Source organism: Leptonotus elevatus, chromosome 19 (genome assembly GCF_054856555.1).
Source record: "Leptonotus elevatus isolate MCC_2025b chromosome 19, RoL_Lele_1.0, whole genome shotgun sequence".
Classification (NCBI taxonomy): Eukaryota; Metazoa; Chordata; class Actinopteri; order Syngnathiformes; family Syngnathidae; genus Leptonotus; species Leptonotus elevatus.
This window is the reverse complement of record NC_141257.1, coordinates 9133459-9153925: the sequence shown is the minus strand read 5'-3', so window position 1 is coordinate 9153925 and position 20467 is coordinate 9133459. Positions and strand designations below refer to the sequence as shown.

Here is a 20467-nt window from a genome sequence, read left to right as displayed (position 1 = left end):
GTGACAAGGTTGTGGATTCAAACCTAGACAGGTCTAGAAGACTCAAAATTGGGTTTGATGTTTACAAAACCGTGAACGATAGGTTGACGGAAGACTTTTAACTTGACGTATATTTGGTTCATTGACGACTAAATTGTTTTTGAAGACGTTGACATTTAGGAGACGCATTTCTTTTTGATGTTGACAAAAACGCGAACATGAGTTGATTGAATACTTTAATTTGACATGTAATTGCTTCAGCGAAGACTCTAAATTGTCTTATAAATGTACAAAAATACATACAGAATGTTTTTTAAATTGTCTTTGATGTTTTCAAGACAATTTTTTTTTGACGTTTACAACAACATACTGAAAAAATGTCGTTGGGTTCATTGAAGACACAATTGTTGATGTTTACAAAGACATTAGGTTAAGAGAAGGCTTGAAATCTTAGATGTTTAGAAATTGTTCAATTCAGTGAAGACAAAAATGTCTGACGTATGGCATTGACAAACAGTTCATGAAAGTGTCTTTTTGATGACTTCAAAAGCGTAAAAAGACAATTGCTTTTGATGTTTAAAAAAAAAAACAATAGGGTTATAGAAGGATCTCATTTTTCTTCCATACTAAAACATGGTTGTTAAATTCATTGATGACTCAAAATTGTCTTTGATATTTAAAAAACAACAACAACTTTACGCAAATGCGCCAAAAGAATGCAATTAGTTTGGGTTATAAAAAGAAAACAATGAATGTTACAATGAATATTAGCTTTGGTTCATTTGACTCTAAACTGTAAATGGTGAGAGTGAGAATGAGAATGTTTGTGTGTACATTAGTATTTTATTCCATTCCCATCAGCGGACCACCCAGTCAACAAACCGCAACACGTGCTGTGTGCCTTATTTACCCTTTAGGTACCGTACCACTGCAGTTGATACTCTTTTAACAGCAGGGTGCCCAAAAGGTGATATGCTGCAGATTGCGTACTTTTGCTACTCTGCACAACTTGAAGCATTCAATATAGAATATATTTATTCCTGGATTTAGATGCCATCATGCGATAAAGTTGAGCTCGCCCCGAAGAGCAAACACACTCGCAGCACACCAACACACACAAACGGCGAGTCTGCGAGCATGCAGTGATGTGTGTTGAGCACTCAAGCCAGAAGTGTATTATTGTCACCTTGGGCCCCCAACAGCATTTATGCGACCCCCGCCTCCCTACACTCATACACACTGAGAGGTAGTAGCAGGCTCCATTGCCTTCCATTGCAGGTGTGTGTCGCTTGATAAACTTTATCAGCTCAGGGCATGCTGGCGTTTGTAAAGAAAAGGCAAAGTGTGTGTGTGTGTGTGTGTGAACGTTAGACATCATGCGTGTGTCTTTTTTTCACACCGTTAGTTCCACTTGCACAATCTAATAAAATCCACGACAGAAGCTCTATCACGTCCCGCTAATTTGCTGAATGTTTTTGTACAATTCATAGCTCTGTTTTGTTCTGCCTCTTGTTTATGCTGGGTGTAATTCTATTGTTGACCACCAGATGGCGGCACACTGTTTAGTTTGACTGTGTAACTTTGGTTAAAGTCAGAAGAAGATTGAATACAGGAAGTTAAGTATTTCAAGTCGCTCCAAATTTTTTTTGCATTCAACCCTGCTTTTAAGCCTACAGAAAGCAACAGCCGTAAGTTCATTTTGTAACGTGCATCTTTTGGCATGATTATTGATGGATATGGTGTGATGAAAAGTTTGTTTGGTAAAAAAAAAATAGATTTGTTTTTACTGTAAACAGAGGGATTATTTGTTGCTCTTGGTAAATGTGCTTGTATTATTTTAAAAGGGTCTATAAACATTTTAATGCTGGATATACTATAAAATAGGGACTGCATGTCTGGATATTTTTCCACAATAACTAGTGAAAATAGTTAAGTTAGATTCATAGAGCAAGCCTCTTTTGTTCAAAATGAAATGCTTCAGTGCAGAAGGAAGCGGTCAGCCATTAAGATATGATGCATACAGATTTATTTTTTGCTGATTACGCAGCTTAGTCAGCTCAACGGTTTATTTATTGCATCATCCGTTGCTCTAAGACCGTTGAAAAAAGTGTTGAAAAAATGACATAACCGTAATTTGTAAAGATATTTTTTTCATCATCATAAAAAAAGAGGCTAAATTAATGTAAGAAATAGTACAGGACTGCATAATATAAATGCTCAGTGGATTGTGCAACAGGCATATCTAATGAACCCATCTACTGTATTCCTTTGTCCACAATAATACAATCATTAAAATTGATGAACTTATTCTATAATAAAAATAGACATTGGTTGAAGGCATGTGTAAAATTGCTTAGTTTACGAATATTTGCTCTATTAACGATTTAATGATCAAAATGAATATAATGTACTGTAAATGCTCACTTAAAGTAACCATCTACTGTATTCTCTTTGTCCACAATGTGAGCACATTTAGTCTCCATGACAACTCACCCATACACACAACTAAAGTCTTTTTATTCATCTTTCACACAGACATCTTTCTATTTTGGTGGACCCAGGACTTGACAGCGTGAATCTTCCCCCCAAAAAAGGATGTTGACCCACGGCCCGTTTGGAGGTAAGTTTCCTAGCGTCCCTGAATGCACCGCGTGAACAACGGCTGATGAATGGCGTCCTCTCATAGTTGTCTGGTGTAACTGCAAAACGCTTTGATGGATGGAGTCGTATGCGAGATGGTTTTGGTTCTAGTGGGTCATCATTAGGGCAATGTACACACACACTTGCAAGCAGCTGATGAGGATCACATGTGATGGGAGTTGTCTTCCGAGATGCTAACATCCACTGGATGGCACTGTTGACATTTGCACACCTCTGAAAAAAAGAGGAGCATTTTTCTCCTCTCTTCTTGCTGCCTCCGCACTTACATTAGCCATCTATTCCCTCGCGTTGTAATGCGCTCTTATTAGAAAAGCAGACACACCTTGACGCGCACAATCTATACGGGCCGCGCAGCGAGGGGAAAGTCGGCGTGACGCACGGCGGACGTGATGCAACAAATTCAATTCATTGTATAATATGCCCGTCATCCGCTCGCCAGCTGAATATATGTTGCTCTTGTTGGAGCGTGCGTGCGCTTTACTGAAGAGCTTTTTGTAGGACACAGGCCACCGTCAGACGGAAGCTAAATGCTTATCGGATGGGACCAAGGGCAAGTGGTTAGCCCGTTACTGCATTACGGGCCTGAGGTTCAGGGTTCGAATCGAGGCTTCCTCCCACAGCCCAGAAAACATGCAAGTGAGAGTCATTGACTTGTCCATCGCTGTGACTGTGAGTTAAGGGTTGTTTGTGCCCTGTGATTGGCTGGCGACCAGTCCAGGGTGTACCCCACCTCTCACCCAGTGTCAAGTGCTATAGGGGATGGATGGATGGAAATGTCCTTGAAATCTCAGCACCGGCCAAAGCGGTATTTATTTTTGACTGTTTTGCCTCATACATTTAATGTATTTTTACGCATATGCAATTTAGAGACACCTTTTTTAAAATGTTAAAAACTAATTTAAAAATCACTTTTTTAAAGTATTCTTCGGTTCTCACTCAAGTGGTCAAAAAAATGGAAGATTATCGTTTAAAAGAGGAATTGCATGCTCGCTTTTATTTATTTTTGTCACTTCCAATTGGAATTTACTCAACATAAATATTCATTCAAACCATATACAGTAAATTTCTCTCACAAAAGTCTATTAGTTTAATGCTAACATATAATGTGAAACACCATAAAAGGGGCTAACTGAAATTAGCATAGATGTTATGATAATTAGGGATGAACGAGTACCCATATTAGGTGGCCGCACCCTCTCGTGGCCATTTTACAATCAGGAAATAAAACTTGACATTGAAAAATACTATACTGGGATTTTTAGGTCATTCTTTAAAATTATCTGTCATTTTTGGGGGGGAATTTTATGTAGCCTCCTTCTGGTATCTGTATCTGGTATCGGTATTGTGACTACCTAACAGTTGAGTATCGATATCAGTGTGAAAAAAAAAAGAAGTGGTATCGAACATCCCTAATGGTAATTATAAACTTTCAAACAACTGGTAGCAGCAACACATACAAACAGAGCCAACAAAAATTATTGCAGGCAAATATTCTCTTTGTTTTGTGGGAACTCGAACTTTCCCGTATTCTATAAAACTCCATTTAAAAAAATAATAATTGGGATATAGTGTTGGCATGAACGCTGGGCCGCAATATAGTGTATACAAATGCCGAAAACTTCAAAAAAGCCTCAATATACCCAAACAGAACTGAACATTATTTTCTTTGTAGGTAAAACTTTGGAGCCAGGTATTGGATTTCATTCCATTATGCAGCCGCACCTTTAATGTTGTGACACTTATTGGTTCTCAAAAGTCAGATGAAAGGCACCAAAGGGAGTCTCTCCTGCGCAGAGAAGCGTCAACATAATTCATGATGAAGAGCGCCACGTTTTCCGCACATTTCCCTGGCCTGGCGGGCTCCCTTGTGGTCCAACCAATAACCAGCATCCCCCCTGTCACGATTGGAGAGCGGACCCTGCGTAATGTTGTTGCGGCGCCACAAAACCCCAAGGAGAGGCGCGCTGCGGGGGCGGCCCCCGGTGGTGTGTACAACGTGGAGAAAAACCTTGGCGGTTTGCACGTCCTCCCGACAGTGAATGTGTGGCGCGAGATCAGAAAACGTTGCGGTTTGCGCTCAGAAGGGCGTGTTGCATGCTGAGTAAGATGCTGAAAAACAACATCCATTCACTGACTCACACAGGCCAATATAAACAAGTGTTGACTACCACTTTGATCAATGATTTATCTTGTCGGCAAATGTGAGTAAAAAAAAATAAATAGCTTGCCCATTGCCCTATGCATTTATTTTTTTTCATTTCATTTTTTAAAATATGGTCTCTATATTACGAAAGCGTATTGCATTCACTTGAAAAAAAACCCTCCTGTTTTTCTGACAATTTTTTGGGGGGAGCTTTGTTTTTTTTGAGTTTTTATTATTTTCTGTTTTCTTTATATATTTTTTCAGTTTTACTGAATATTTTTTCTGTCAAAAAAAAATTCCGAAAAACAGGCTGAAAAAAAATATTCCGAAAAACGGGAACAATTATTAAAAATATATATATATATATTTAAAAAAAAAACTGAAAAAAATCTATTAAAAAAAACAGGAAAAAAAATATTCCGAAAAACAGAGCTGGTGTTCTTTTTTTCGGAGTATTTTTTATTTTATTTTTACCTCTGAACTCCAAGTGACTTGTTGCAGACTCGCTAATAGCGGAAGTGGACACTTTCCCGCATACCTCCATATGCAATAAGATGGTCATGTTTACTTACTGGCTCTCAATAAAGAAATAAATGTGCATACTGTATTGTGGTTTGTTCTCTAATCTCTGAGGGAAAACCCCTTTAAAAAATATTCAGAAAAACTGAGAAAATATATATTTTTTAAAACAGATTTTTTTTAAACTCAAAAACAGGGAAAAATATTCAATAAAACAGAAAAAAATACTCAAAAAAACAAAGCTCCCCCCAAAAATTAGTCACAAAAACAGGATTTTTTTTTTTCAAGTGAAATCAATACGCTTCCGTACTATATTGCAGATTTTCACTCAACATAATATGTCATATGTGACTTCACTAGTAATTCTGATTAATATTACATTTGTGGAATATGAGTTATGCAGTAAAATCCAGCCATTTTTATCCATCTCTAGGGGCGGCCATTTTGTCACTTGCTGTCCACTCAAGATGACATCACAGTTGCTCAGGGCTCAGGCAACGACCAATCACAGCTCACCTGTTTTCTGAAGCTGAGCTGCGATTGGTTGTTTACTTGAGACCTGAGCAGCTGTGATGTCATTTTCACTCAACAGCAAGTGGCAAAATGGCCGCCTTCTGATATTGATAAAAACTGCTGGATTTTGCTGCTTAACTCATATTCCCCTAACGCAATATTAACTCATTCAGTGCCATTGACGGTTATAGACGTCAAATATTCATTTTAACTATTTCTATTAGTTAAACAGTTTTTTACCCTCTTGTTAACAAGAGTATGAAAACATAAAATGTTTTATTTGAAATTTTAGAACAGATATAAAATTTGTGATTAATCTTGAGTTAATTCGTGAAGTCATGCAATTAATTACGATTTAAAAATGTTATCACCTGACGCTCCTAATTTGTAATAATCTTTTCTTTTCTTTTTTTATCGCATTAGGCGATTACTTTTTTTTAATTGTAATTAATCGCATGACTTCAATAGTTAGCTCCCGATTAATCATAAATTTGATATCTGTTCTAGATGTACAATATTTTTCTTCTTCTAGGTTTTCATTCTCTTGCTAACAAAAGTGGAAAAGTTTTTAAACTACTAGAAATAGTTCAAATGCATTTTTTACGTCAATAGCCGTCAATGGCAGTGAATGAGTTAACCAAAAATATTTAGACTAATGTGGCTGCATAGAACATATTGCCAAGACATTTTTTTGGGGTTGGCTTCCCCTTTAAACTCGGGAACTCTTTTGCAATTCCTCTTGTTGCATTTAGGTTCGTAGTGTCTTTTCCAGTCTTTGTCCCAAACTTTGTCAATCCTTAAGAAGCTCCCAAGTTTTGGCTTGTCCTTGTTGCTACTTTGCTAATTTTGTCTTTAGGCTGAGTTGGATGCATAATAAATCTGAGGAGTTCCCTCCTCAGTTCAGGACAGCCGAGATGGCTATACATCAGCAACATTTCAAGAGTGCCCTCTGTTCATCTCTTTCAGCGAGCCAGCACATCAATTTTGCTCTTTATTTATTTTTTTAATCTTTTTTTTTTTCTTCCGGGGTGTAGCTGACAGTTAAAACACGACGATGCTCGCTGCCAAGGGAACTCAAAATTGCTGCAAGTCACCAAAGCAGCACGTGTAAATCATAAATTCATGAAGAAGTCGCAAACACTTTAGAATAAGTTGGGCAGAAAGTTGTCGAGCTCGGCATATATTTGCCGAGGGCGAGGGCTGTTGGGACGCCCAGAAGTGGCAAAAGCGCTCTCACTATATACTTAAGTAGAAGTACAGATCTTGTGTAGAAAAAGACTCTGATACTGACTCAACTCATGTACATTATGTAAAATATATAAAATCTCAACATTTACCTCTCTGCTTACATCTTTTTTTACATCGTGTTGTCATTCACAAAGGTTGAAATGTAAAACTAAAAAATAAGCAGAAAAATAAATACTTCAAGTTAAGTACATTTACCTGAAAAATACAGTATACTTATAAGTCTACTACCATTTTCTAATGTGTTTACAAGAAATAGTCATGAGATTTACTTTATCAGTTGAACTACTACTTAGTAAAACATTTTCTGCTCCGTATATCTGTTAGCCAATGTTAGCTACTCGTTAGCATTTACGCCAGAGTTTGCTATTCCCAACAGGGCTTGCATGGCCCCTAATCCCCGAGAATAGTGAGGTTTGATTCTACGATAGAGAATGTCTACCATTCTTAAGCACGAGTGGCCCCATTGCACGCAGCTTTAAGGGCTTCTGAGCGAAGTGACAGGCAAAGGAGGAAATTCCAACAACGGCTATAATTTGACCGAGGAGGTAAAAGGCTGTCAAGGGCTCTCGAATTCCTATTAGACGTCGCGGTATTGGTGGTAAATCCATAAACGTCATCCTCGGCTAATCTGATCCGTTCTTTTCTGATAGCGCGCAATGGAATGAGTTGTAGCGGCGGCGACATCTCACATTTACACGCTACAGTCTTGCCCTTCAGAGCCACAAGCTATTTGTCACGCTTAGACACATGGCGACTGCTGAGAGATATAAATTGATCATGGAAATTAGGGCGATGACATTGTTCACACTTGTAACAGAGGTGATCCAGTAATTGGCATGCTAACAAATGCCTACACAGAGTCCAAGTAGAGTGGATTTTGGACTTGTATGTATGTGCCTGTCCCTGAATGAACCTGTTAAAAGCCTTAAAGGAGCCACACAGTATTATGGAAAATATATTTGTTTAATGTTTAAACGGAGGCACTAAAACATGAACTCATTCACTGCCATTGACGGCAATAGACGTCAAAAATTCATTTGAACTATTTCTGTTAGTTTAACATTTTTTTCCCAATTTTGTTAACAAGAGTATGAAAAGAAAAGAGAAAAAAAAGAAGAAGAAAAAAAAGAAAATATTATTAAAAATTAGGGGCATAAAGCAATGCAAATTTGTAATTGTAATTAATCGCATGACTTCACTAGTTAACTCACGATTAATCACAAATGTTATATCTGCTCTAAATGTACAAAAAAAATCTAGGTTTTCATACTCTTGTTATTTTTTTTACATCTATAGCTGTCAATGGCAGTGAATGAGTTAAAGTCCTAAGCAGATCTTGAGCTACACAGTTAGCACAGTTTAGCATCGGCTAACCGGGTTATCAGCGTTATCTTGTAATAACCGGCACATTTGTGCTTAAGTTGATGAAACATTGTTTACAGTTTTTTTATTTACATTTAAAAAAAAAATGTTTTTTCTAACTGCCGGGGCACATACTGCCAACATGCGCGTCAATCGCTAATGCTAAACGCGTTGTCTGACCAGCAACACTGATGACTGCAGTTGATAGTAGGACTACATTTCTCATGATTCTTCGATGTGAAAGCAGGAAGTGGTTGTAGTTCCGGTCACCGCCTGCTACGTAACGCAAACGTGAATTTGGGAGTAAATAAGAAGGAATATAACAGTTAAACTCACTTTTAATTGGTTTATTGCATGAATCACTATGACAACTGTGTGGTTGACATACACATGGAAAAATACTGGGACGTACGTAACAGTGGGACAAAATAATGAGGTTGGCGAAATCTGCCAAGATCCGGGACCCAAGGCTCAAAATCAGAAATGCCACGGCCAAAACGTCTGGTCACCTTAGTGTAAAATCTTCTGTAATTAGAGTTACTAGTGAAGATACGCAAAAACATTGAAATCAGTTATGAGATTTCCCATTACCGTCTCTGTTTCCATCTTAGAGACCAGTATAGGTGATTGCGGTCTAAGTAAAAGGAATTGACATATCGCCAGACCACACCCCAATGCATCCAAAACCCACAACTAACCCGGATAAACGCAGGCTCTGGCGAAAGCAGCTGAATCCTGTCAAGCTCAATTGTCTGTATAGACTTACAGTCACATAAGATTTATGAGACTCTTTCGCCATCTTTTTTTTCCCTCCACATTCATGGATCATATAAGAAGGCATATAGGATCGCAGGTGGTTAATCCGACCTGCGACTCATCAAGGAAACCTGGATAATACAAAGCCTGCTCTTTGATCCCCCTGCCGCCGTCTTCTCGTCGATTCGGCGAGCCTTTCCCCCTCGCCTTGCTAGATTGCCTGGTGTCCCGCAGAGTGGTTTCAATTCATTTCCATATACGGCGAAACACATCAAACGGCGTGTTTCCACAAAGCAAAGTCCGTGGCTAATAGCAGCGGGGACGTTCAGGTTGCTTCTACCTTTGCCGAGCTGATTTAATTGGTGCTAATGTGACGGCCCGTGGTTGCGTTTGAACCTTGTGGTACGAAGCCCACGATTGGGCTCTAAAATGCATTTCCGTTTCAAGGTATTTCAACGAGAGTTTCCATCGCATGGACAGATGGACAGACTTGTCTCGAGTCAGACTTAAGTTGCCAATTTTAGACTTGGGACTTGCTTGGCTTCAACGACATGACTTGACAATCTTGCCTGTGAACATTTGGTCTTCATTTGCTATTCCGCCAGTTGGGTGCCAAAAATTAGAGGCACACGACAGATAATATGCTTTGGTACCAGACAAAACTTTTGGCGACCTGTCACGCCTAATAAGGTCATGATAGGCATCTTCCGCGGCAAGTTGGTGGCTTCCCAGAGAGCGGGTCACCTTCAAGGTTGTTATTCAAGAGAAAACTCGCTGAGGTGTCACAGGAAGTCCATTTTCCACTCCAAGTAGTGGAGCTGATTGGAAGTTTTGGACTTACCTGAGACCAATTAGCAATCAGCACACAGCCCGTTTGACCTGTCAATCACTCGGGGGAGCTCTGCGAGGAAGCTACGCTCGCACATATGGAGGTCAGGGTCAGGTAACGGTACGGGATCTCGGTCCCTGGAGAAATCGCCGTCTTCCAACCGTGCACAAACTTCCTTTGATGAGACTCAAGGTCATTCATCACTCTGACTTCCTGCGTTTTTTTTTTAGAAATGGTCGGTAAGGTTGGCATCAAGTCATACGTCTTACCCTGGTGTCATCCTGCGACTCATAGATTTTTCCGCTAATAAGGAAACTGACTCACACAGAACTGGATGACAAACAACACGTATTTGTAACGAATGTGAAAGTGTGACTCACCCGTGTTTTTTAAAAGAGCCAATCTTACCATCCTTGTGTAGCCTGGAAGCCTAACAGCAGTTTCATTTTAAGCCTGTGGATTTTCACTTCAACCTGAAGCACAGAGAAAAATAAATGTCATGTATTATTATTATTATTATTATTATTTTAAAGCTTAAAAATGATTCATCATAGTTCTGAAGCACGGCTGAGCGTAAACGGAAGTTATTATCACCACAAATGTGTTCAGTCACTTCTGATAAAACAGACCACAGTCAGACAAACACTTGTACACATGTTTTATTTTTTTTTTTTTAATCTAGAAATAAACAATAAATAACATTTAATTTTCATTGTCATTATTTAATTTTTAGCTGGGCGGCTATTGACGAGCCGCTACCGCCCTTTGCGCTCATTCGTCTTATTTACCTCCCCGACCTGCTTTTTCCTCGACTTCTATCATTATGCTTCTCACTCTTTATGTTTTTGGCAGCGCTCGCTCACATTGTCCATGGTAGTAGCAGGTCGCTTGAGCATCTGCGAATGTGTGAGTGTGTGAGCAGTCTAGACGCGGTTTCCTCTGCCGTGTTTGTCTTTCTCCCCGGGCCAGCTGATCTATTCGGCCAGGAATGTTAGCGCTCGCCATTCCGTTAGCACACGCTCTCCGTGATGCTCCTCGTCTTTTCGCCCCCTCCATCCGTTTTAGTCTCCTCCGGTTCTTATCTGTGCCTGACTTTTAACCGCCGCCTTCATGCGACGTGGTTTCCCTTGTCAGCGGGGAACCAGACGTACAATTTATCTTTCTGTTAAATGCTCGCAAACGCAGATTTCGGATCTGCGCTTAGCGCATTTTTCTCCTTCCTCATCACGCCTTCACCTTCCCCCCCCCCCCCCCCCCCCCTGCGGAGTCATCATTCATTGAGTGTCATCTGGCAACAGACCAGCACGCCTTGGCATGCGTAATTAGGTGTGAAAATTCCTCATTTCAGCACGTATGAGAAACGTGTTTTCGTCACTGTTAGACTTTCACGATTTTGGCCTTCCCGTGCTTGGATGGGTTTTCGCCAGGTACTTAGACTTCCTGCTGGCATTTTTTTCCTGAAAATATGCACCGAGGCCTGTAACAATACTCATAGCCTTTCAAGTAGAGTATGCTAAACTGGCTACAACTTATGCTAGCTTTGTTCTACTATGTGAGGATTGCTAAACAGAATCACAAGACCCAGACTATTTACCATAAAATACTCGTTGATCATGTTAATGCGTCTTCAAAGACGCCATCCCTTCTCACCGACTCATCTTTCTCTCATCCAAAATCAGCTGGAATAGGCTCACTCTAATAAGGTCACGGTCACGGGTGATTTGTAGTTTATCCAATCTGACTTCAGCCCGGGACACAGGGTACACCCTGGACTGGTCGCCAGCCCAATAGCAGGGCACCAGGACCTATCAGTATCAATATTTTCCAACCAGCACTCATTACCACCGGGAAGCCATCCAACAAGTTCCAGTCGTCAACCTCCGCACCATCTGCTTAACTTATCAGCAGCCTGGCTCGCTGTTGCCGTGGCAACACAAGCAAACAGCGACAAAGAGGGGCGCGAGACTGCCAAGCGCTACAATGACTGTTTTCTCTCCATCTCTTTTAACCCCATCTTCTTTTTTTGCTCACTCACTTTATTTTCCCCCCCGTTGTCGCACTTCTCTTGTCACTTCTAAAAATGGACTCTTGGTCAATGAATTCATCAATAAAGCGTTGGACTGGAGACCCTAGTTCTCCCTTAAATCTTCATTCGACTTCCATCCATCCATTTTCTACCGTGGCTCTCCTCATTTCAGCATGTTTTATTGCCATTTCCATTGGCTTGATAAAACTCTCAGACGGAGCTGGTATTGGCCAAAGGGCTTTGACTTTAATCTGGATCTACGGTGACTGGTGTCATACATTTAATTTCATCAGTTTGACCAGAAGGAGCACTGAGTGGAGAGGTTGACAGCTACGCCGCTAGCTAGGTTGCTACTTCCTGTATTTGTTCCAAGCCCTGTTGGTTTGAGAGGATTAACAAGGAGTACTGTATAAAAATGTAAACCGCTAATGTTAGCCACTCGCTAGTTTCTACTTCCTGTTTTTACTATCTATGGGCCTGTTGGTTTGATAGGACTTGACCAGAAGAAGTACTGAGTAAAAATGCGCATTGCTATGTTAGCCACTAGCTAGGGTTCTACTTCCTGTATTTTTCTGTTGGCGTGATAAGAGTCATAGGACTCAGTCATAGTTTTTTTTTGTGAACGAAAATATGGATCTTGTGTGACTTGTGTTGAACATTCAAGTCCATCTGTATGAAGCACTTTACACGAAAATGCAGACTGCTACATTAGCCCTAAACTAGGTTTCCACTGCCTTTATGGTTTGGTAAAACAACGACATTTTTATCAATTTTTTAAGAACAATCTACTTTCTTTTAGATCCGTTATGACTTATGACACACATAGGCCTATGTGGTATGGTGCATTTGAGTCCATGTGTTACTGACATTTGACAAGGACAGCTACAGTACATTAGCTTCTCGTGCTAGCTGCAATATGCTGCTCGTAATCTAAGGCTAGAGTTGTTGTTGTTGTTGTTTTTTTTTTTTTATAGGTGTGACACATTTCTTACCCAACCTCGTTTGACAAAGTTTCGGAAGGTGCACTGCGTATATTATCTATCTGCTTTCATATATTTTGGCGTGTGACACAAATCACAAATTTTGATGAACCATATCTTTTCCAGTTGCCAATATTCTGATGACGTGGAAGCAGAGCATGATGTTTTCACTTTGCTGGAAGGCGTCAAGGTCTTCTGATGGATTTAAAATACATTTTGGAGAGCGTGTGTGTGTGTGCCAGCACCGCATTCCCATGTTTTGCATAATTCGCACGCACGCCCAGGCACCGCTGCCCTTGCCCAGGGCGGCGAACACGTACGTGCTCGTGCCCACGTGTGCCGGTGATGGATGTTTTAGGTGCGCAGGTTAATCTCCCGCTAATGCAGATGAATTGTCCACCATCCAGATTGCGGCAAAAGTACACACACAAACACACGTAATGCAGTATGGTTTAAAACATGACACTGCAGATGCGTTGTTATGAGAGAGAAGAGTAACACAGTGTGAAGTCAATTGACGAGTTAATTGGTGTGTGAAAATGTTGACTTTATAGTAATTATGAAAAATGTAATAAAAAATCAAAATTATGGCTTTTTTTCACCTGAAATGACTGCTATGTTTGTAAATATGTATTTTTATTTCATTTTTTTTCATGTAAAAATGACTTGTTTGGTTAGAAAGCAACATTGTAACAAAATTCCTTTTTAATCAAGAGTTTGTAAGTATAATGTCGTCAAGTGCCGATTTGGTATTTGGAAACGAACACCAACACAACTATCAGTGGACAGCACATCACATCAAAATGCAAAAGCCGAGGCGATGAGTTCTTATTTGAAGTTATGCAAATTGTCTTATGAAATATTGAGGGCGAGGCATGAAACTCCAAACCTTCTGAAAGACTATTTTTTGGGCAATTTGGTTGGCAAACGTGTCACACACACATACACACAAGTAGTTTGTATTCACCAAGAATCGAGCAGCTTGACGAGAGAGGACAAGATCAGACACACATACAACTTTTGATTATTCTCATAGGTCTTTAATTTCTTTCTCAGAGCGTGCTTCTTTTTGGGTTTCACGTTTGATAAAAGATGGATTATATTTGCTTATAGTCGTGTGACCGAGTAGAAACGAAAGTAGGGTTTGAGATAATCACTTTAGGAACGGAACCTAAAATGCTTTCTTAAAAAATGGAACCGCTGACTCCCTTCCCCCCCCGAAGTAATAACTATTTGTTTTATTCTCCGAATATTTTGATTTTATTCTTATAATATTTTGACTTTTCTAGTGATATTTAGAATTTATTCTGATATTTTTTTGGGTGGCACATTTCAACCTTATTCCTACACAATTGGGACTTTTTTCAAACTATAATAAGAATGTATTCACATAAAATGTAATTTTATGAATACATTCTTGTAAAATTGACTTCTCCTCACGTCTGTTTAATATCATTTCACATTCATCTTACCACATTACACTTAACTCATTCACTCGCAGCCATTTTTACTGAAGCAACCCCCTTTGCTCCCGGCTGTTTCACTGGATTTTGACTGTTTTTGCAAGGTCCACAGAATATTCTGTTTTATTGCTTAACTTAGCAAAATAAAGTCTCTCGAAGAGTCTCTTCTTTCGTCAGGAAAAAATATATATTTCCATCTGTTTCCGTTTTGCAGCAATTAGCATTAGAATATTGCTAAGTTTCATCATTATTCACAAATCGGTTTAAAACAGAGGGGAAAAGAGCTTGTTGCAACATGGCCCTGGTTGATCTCTTATACTCTGCTGCCACCTTCTGGCCGTTTTTGTCCCTGAAACATACCAGGCTAAACATAGCTCCTCCCTTACACACTAGCCTTGCCTCCGGACCAGTTATTGTACTACCTTTGGCTTTTGCACCATCTTGTGGGGCGTATTGGTGCCAAAGAACTCTCTTGAAGTGAAGTTTAGGAGCTTCATTTAGACATAAGTAGCACTTTGGTGCCATATTGTGACATTTTGTTGCCAAGGAACTATATAGTGAAGTGAGTTGAGAAGCTTCATTCGGACCAAAGTAGTGCTTTGTCACCGTTGTGTGACATCTCTAGGCAAATAGACAGATGGAATATATTTTTATTGATCATCATGAATCATTTTTTTCCCACAAGATGTGATTCTCAGGATATGACTCATTGCGTTTTGTCTCCTTTTCATCCCAGTCCCCTTTCGTGGCTGCGTAGTAGCAAAGGAGCCGTCTTAATAGGAAAGAGCGCTGTCATTTCATTTCTCCGTCTGGAGAGATTTGAAAATTTCTATTTCATCTTTCGTCGCGGACGCTCAACCGAAAAGAACAACGCGAGAACCTTGCTGACCTTTTGTACCGTCGCACCGGCTGCATTGAAACACATTCTTTCTTGTACAAAACTTTTCTATGTTGTCACTGACTTTTTTTAAACTTTTTATTTCTACAATTGAATGCATGATTGAATACCTTTCTTCTTCTGACACTTTCAAACTTGAACGCATTATAAAGCTGATGTGAATTATTTAGCAGACTTCACTCCTCAAGTTAGTTTCTTATCCTTGATTACAGTATTATTATTATTCATGGGTGTGATTTTTGGAGTGTAGTTTCAATGAATTTTGGGCATGTTCCTCCACGGCTGCACATCTCCCTCAGCCTCTGCTCCTGTCAATAATTGATGAGCTGAATTTTATGAACACATTCAAAGCCGAACACACTCGTTGCTTTTTCCTTTATTGCTGCTGCACATCCGCCCATGCTCTAAATTCTATATAAGCGCCAATAGGCAGCAATATCCAACTTCAGGCGTTGCGTCAACTTCCCCAAATTGTTGCTCAGCAGGCCTCCCCCAAGGCAGACGCAACTTGGTAGCTGCGGTGTCAATAATGCAACAAGGTCGGACGTCATCGGTGGCGTCTCTTCTCGGATTCACGCACTCACACAGCCTGAGGGGGGGAAAAAATAAATCCAACACTTTTTTTTGGTTATCTGCGCTACTGCAGCAGGCTTGTGCAAGAAATTGTCAGGCGGGGGATGAAGAAGTCAAATTTGCAGAGCAAATAATTGGATTCATTTCAATAGATATCATATCCTGCAATTCCTAGAAAACCGTTGGAATGTTATGAAATTAAATGCGAGCTGAATTTTTGTTCATTACTTTTGACATGACATTATTACTGCTCTCATATTTGAAGTGTGACATTCCAACTTTATGTTTTTGTAATAAATTGAAGTCAATTAACGGGTTGCCATTTGCAGGTTCACATTTGTAGAATTCTTTTTTGGAACCTATCCTTTATTTGCTAAAATAGGAACTATGCTAAGGTGAGTTGAGGAGCTTCAAGAAAGCCCGTATCCCACCTAAGGGCGAATGTTTGCGGGGATGTGCGAAGGTAGCGAATGTTGATTTCTAGTCAGGGTTCCTTCGAGGTCGCAAACGTTCACCAGATGTTAGCAGTTTTTTTCACGTTTAAAATTTCCATGAGCAAAGAAAAAACATACTTTCACTTAATTGTACAATTTTCCTATAATATTAAAAATTCTAAACTTTATGTACAAAACTTAAAAAATTGTCTCATAATTATTTTGTCTTATCCAAATTCCAATGTAATTTTTTTTCCAACAAACCCGCTACTGCAAAGCATTCTGGGATTTGTAGTACCACTGGCACATGTGCCATTGAAGGCTTCCCACCCTTCTCTATTTGTGTAAAAATAAACCCACAGTCCACTGGTTTGACTATATATCGCTCTTAAAACAACATAATAAACTTTATATTCCAGCGTCATCATCCATACTTTTTTAATAATTGAGCTTACAGGAGAAACTGTCCTTGTATCCCTGACAAATCCCCCCCTGGCTGCTTCTGCTGTGACCACAAGTTCAACTTCCTTTTCAGCACCACTGAAGAAGCGGCTGAAGGATTTGTCTCGCAACTTGAGGATTTGGGTCCCAGTGGTATTAAAAAAAAAGAAAAAAAAGAGGTAACCTTGTTCCTAACCTTGTTCTGATGTTTTTCAAAGCTCCAGGAGAGATGAGGGGCTTAAGCTCACAGCTCTTACATGAGCAGAGATCATTGGATAATTGATTATTTTTGTTCAAGCCATCACTTGTGACAAACTCCGCCCATTCCCAATAATCCTGAAGCACCGCAAAGAAAACGTGGAAGGTCTTTCACACCTTCATCCCGACGAGGCATTTTTGCCATATCCGGGCAGCAGATGGAGACCGTGAAATTGCTTTTAATCTCAATCAAAGGAATGTGCAACATTTTTGGGGTGCAGCATAACAGCTAAATGCCACTTCACCATGTTTGCTTTGAAGCCTGGACTCCACTAATTGACCCAAGTTTGCAGACCTCAGAGCTCGACCAGGTTTATATTCAATTAGCATTTCCTTAACTCATTCACTGCCATTGACGTCTATAGACGTCAAAAATTCATTTGAACTATTTCTATTAGTTAAATTTTTTTCCCACTTTTGTTAACAAGAGTATGAAAACCTAAAAAAAAGTATTGTACATTTAGAACAGATATAACATTTTTGATTAATCGGGAGTTAACTAGTGAAGTCATGCGATTAATTACGAAACATTATAATCACCTACGCCCTCCATTTTAATAATCTTTTTTTCTTTAAAAAAAAGTATATTTTTAAATGTTTTAATAATCTTTTCTTTTTAAAACAGAAAAAAGAAAATATAAAAAAATTAGGGGCATCAGGCGATTACATTTTTAAATCATAATTAATCCCATGATTTAACTAGTTAACTCACGATTAATCACAAATTTTATATCTGTTTTAAATGTACAATAAAAAAAATATAGGTTTTCCTACTCTTGTTAACAAAAGTGGGAAAACATTTTAAACTAATAGAAATAGTTCAAATGAATTTTTGACGTTTATAGCCGTCAATGGCAGTGAATGAATAAAAAAAAAGAAACGATTATTAAAAATTTGGGGCGACAGGCAATTACATTTTTTTAATTGTAATTAATCGCATGACTTCACTGGTTAACTCACGATTAATCACAAATTTTATATCTGTTCTAAATGTACAATAAAAAAAAAATCTAGATTTTCATACTCTTGTTAACAAAAGTGGGAAAAAATGTTAAACTAATAGAAATAGTTCAAATGAATTTTTGACGTCTATAGCCGTCAATGGCAGTGAATGAGTTTTAATGTGTTCAGGAACCAAATCATTCTGTGAATCTGCGCTCTGGGCCTAAGATGGCCCACGGGCCAGAGCTTCCCCACCCGCGACGATGTTGTATTTAGGGGCAGTTAATTTGGTTGGGCGAAGAGAGAACGCGCGTATAAATATCCCCGCGCTCGGGACTGCCTGACGCAGTTTGACAAAAATTATAGTTATGGCCGCGCTCGCGTCTCGACAGCATGAGTCAGTTACGTGCAAGATTTACGGTTATTGGGGGAGGTGAGGCGAGGACACCAGCGCACGCTTGTACACAAATAGCGTGCAAAAAAACTGGTTTGGAGCGCACATTAAATTATCTTCACACAAACACAGCGAGGGAACAGAATATTTTACGGCGGACACAGAGATGTGTTGTTGCCACGCAGCGCTAATCAATACGTTCTTTATTGGGGGCGGTAGTAGCTCAGGCCGTAAGGACTCGGCAGCTTTGAGACCCACCGCCCACCACAACAACAGGTAAGCGGAGAGACGCTAATTCTCTTTATGAGGACCACTGAGGTGCCTTTGAGCAAGACCCTGAACCTCCAAATGCTGACCAGGGACTCAACATCTCAACTGTAACAAACACTTTCAAATCCACTGTCCAATAAAAAAACAAAAAAAACATGCCAGTAGGGATAGACGAGTGCAAGTACGCGACCAGACCGAATTTAAAGGTATCAGTCTTGTGGCCGTTTCATGATCAGGAACTAGAAATGAGTAATTAGAAGAACAGAAAATTCATACCAATTTCATGCAATTTTAAAGAAACATGCTATAATATGATATATTGATCTTTCTTCTAATTATCTGTCATTGATTATTTTTTTGGAGGGGGGGGGGGGCAAATTTTATGCATCCAAACTACTAATGGTATCGGTACTTAAAAGTCGTATTGAACGATCATTATTTATTTATTTATTCATATGTATATACACCAACATACATAATTTAAATCCAAATTGATTATGTTTATTTGTTTAATTTAAAATACAAATAACATAAGTAATTTTTTAATGATCCTGCTGGACTCGTACCAGGAAGTGCGGTCACTTCATTAATACCACAAAAGAAGAAGAAGCCAGAGATAAGCTGCTAGTATCAATTGGAGGAGACCTAGTGAAGAGTAACATATAACATTCTTTTGAGATAAACAACAAATAGTGTTGACCCAGCTTCAGTTAAATCCAATTCATGCTCACTTGTTGAATGAAATTACTTTTCGTCTTAATCCAGTACTTCTTAATTCATTCTTGTTGGAAGAAGATGCATATTTACATATATTCCTAAACGCTACAGACTTCATACTTATATTACACTTTTTTTGAAATGTGTATTTAAATGGTGTTCACAACAGGTGTTTGTCTTCATCTTGAATAGTCTTACGTGTTTGTGCCCACAGCTTTATTGAACTCCTCCATAATTGACTGACTGTGTGCGAGTTCTTTGTGAGTCATTCGACCCTGGCATCACAACGAAATGTGCAACATTTGACGCATGCACTACACTCTGTCAAGCTGTTAAATGAGGGAGCCAGCGCAAAAAAAAAAAACAATCATGTGCCAAAGGTGGAGCTGGGCTTCCTCCTGGAATGTGGATGAGATGAGTAATGCTTCTAAATGTATCTTGTCCTGCCATAACAACCTCCTGTGTGCCCCTTCTTGTTCAATTGACAACATCAAAAATTGTTCTTCCGTGAAATTGCAGGTCATCGTTCATGGTGGGTTTTCATGGTTTAAAAAAAATAAATATTTTTTTTAACTTTGGGTCCACTGGAAGAGATGACGCATAATTAAGAGCATGAAGAAGAGGCAGAGAAGGTCCCCTATTAAGCTACAGCTGAGATAATATATGCCTGTAAGTGTTATTGTATGCTGTTTGTACTTGTTGCTGCACAAGGGGTAGATTTCAAACCAAAATACAAATGACTTGAAATGAGTTTGCCCACCCGTGTGTTTATATCCTGCAATGTTACCCCTAAAGTTGGAAAATTGACTTAATTCCCCATCCCATGTCCATAATTACAGGGTGGCCCAAAAGTCCCTAATACACTTTCTATTCCATTTGAGTTCGGATAGATGTGAGGTTATCAGCATTTGACAGCTTACATTTTTCAGTTTTTTTTCTCCAAGCGTATCATTCCGTTGCCCGTGGTTCACCAATTGCCTTTGGAGCAGCGTTGCAAAATTGCCACCTGACAGACGTTTTCTGTCGCCAACTGCAGTTCAGGAACAGTTTGAGAAGCTTTA

At 39.3% G+C, this 20467-nt stretch overlaps 1 protein-coding gene across 3 annotated transcripts in view; it reads left to right on the top strand.

The window, feature by feature from the left end:
* Positions 1–20467, top strand: part of trps1 (trichorhinophalangeal syndrome I) — a 160002-nt gene that overhangs the window by 764 nt on the left and 138771 nt on the right. For all 3 annotated transcript variants that reach the window (XM_086063259.1, XM_086063263.1, XM_086063256.1), the window contains exon 3: positions 2515–2599. The gene's annotated coding sequence lies outside the window, so the exon portion shown is untranslated. The remainder of the gene's footprint in view (positions 1–2514; positions 2600–20467) is intronic.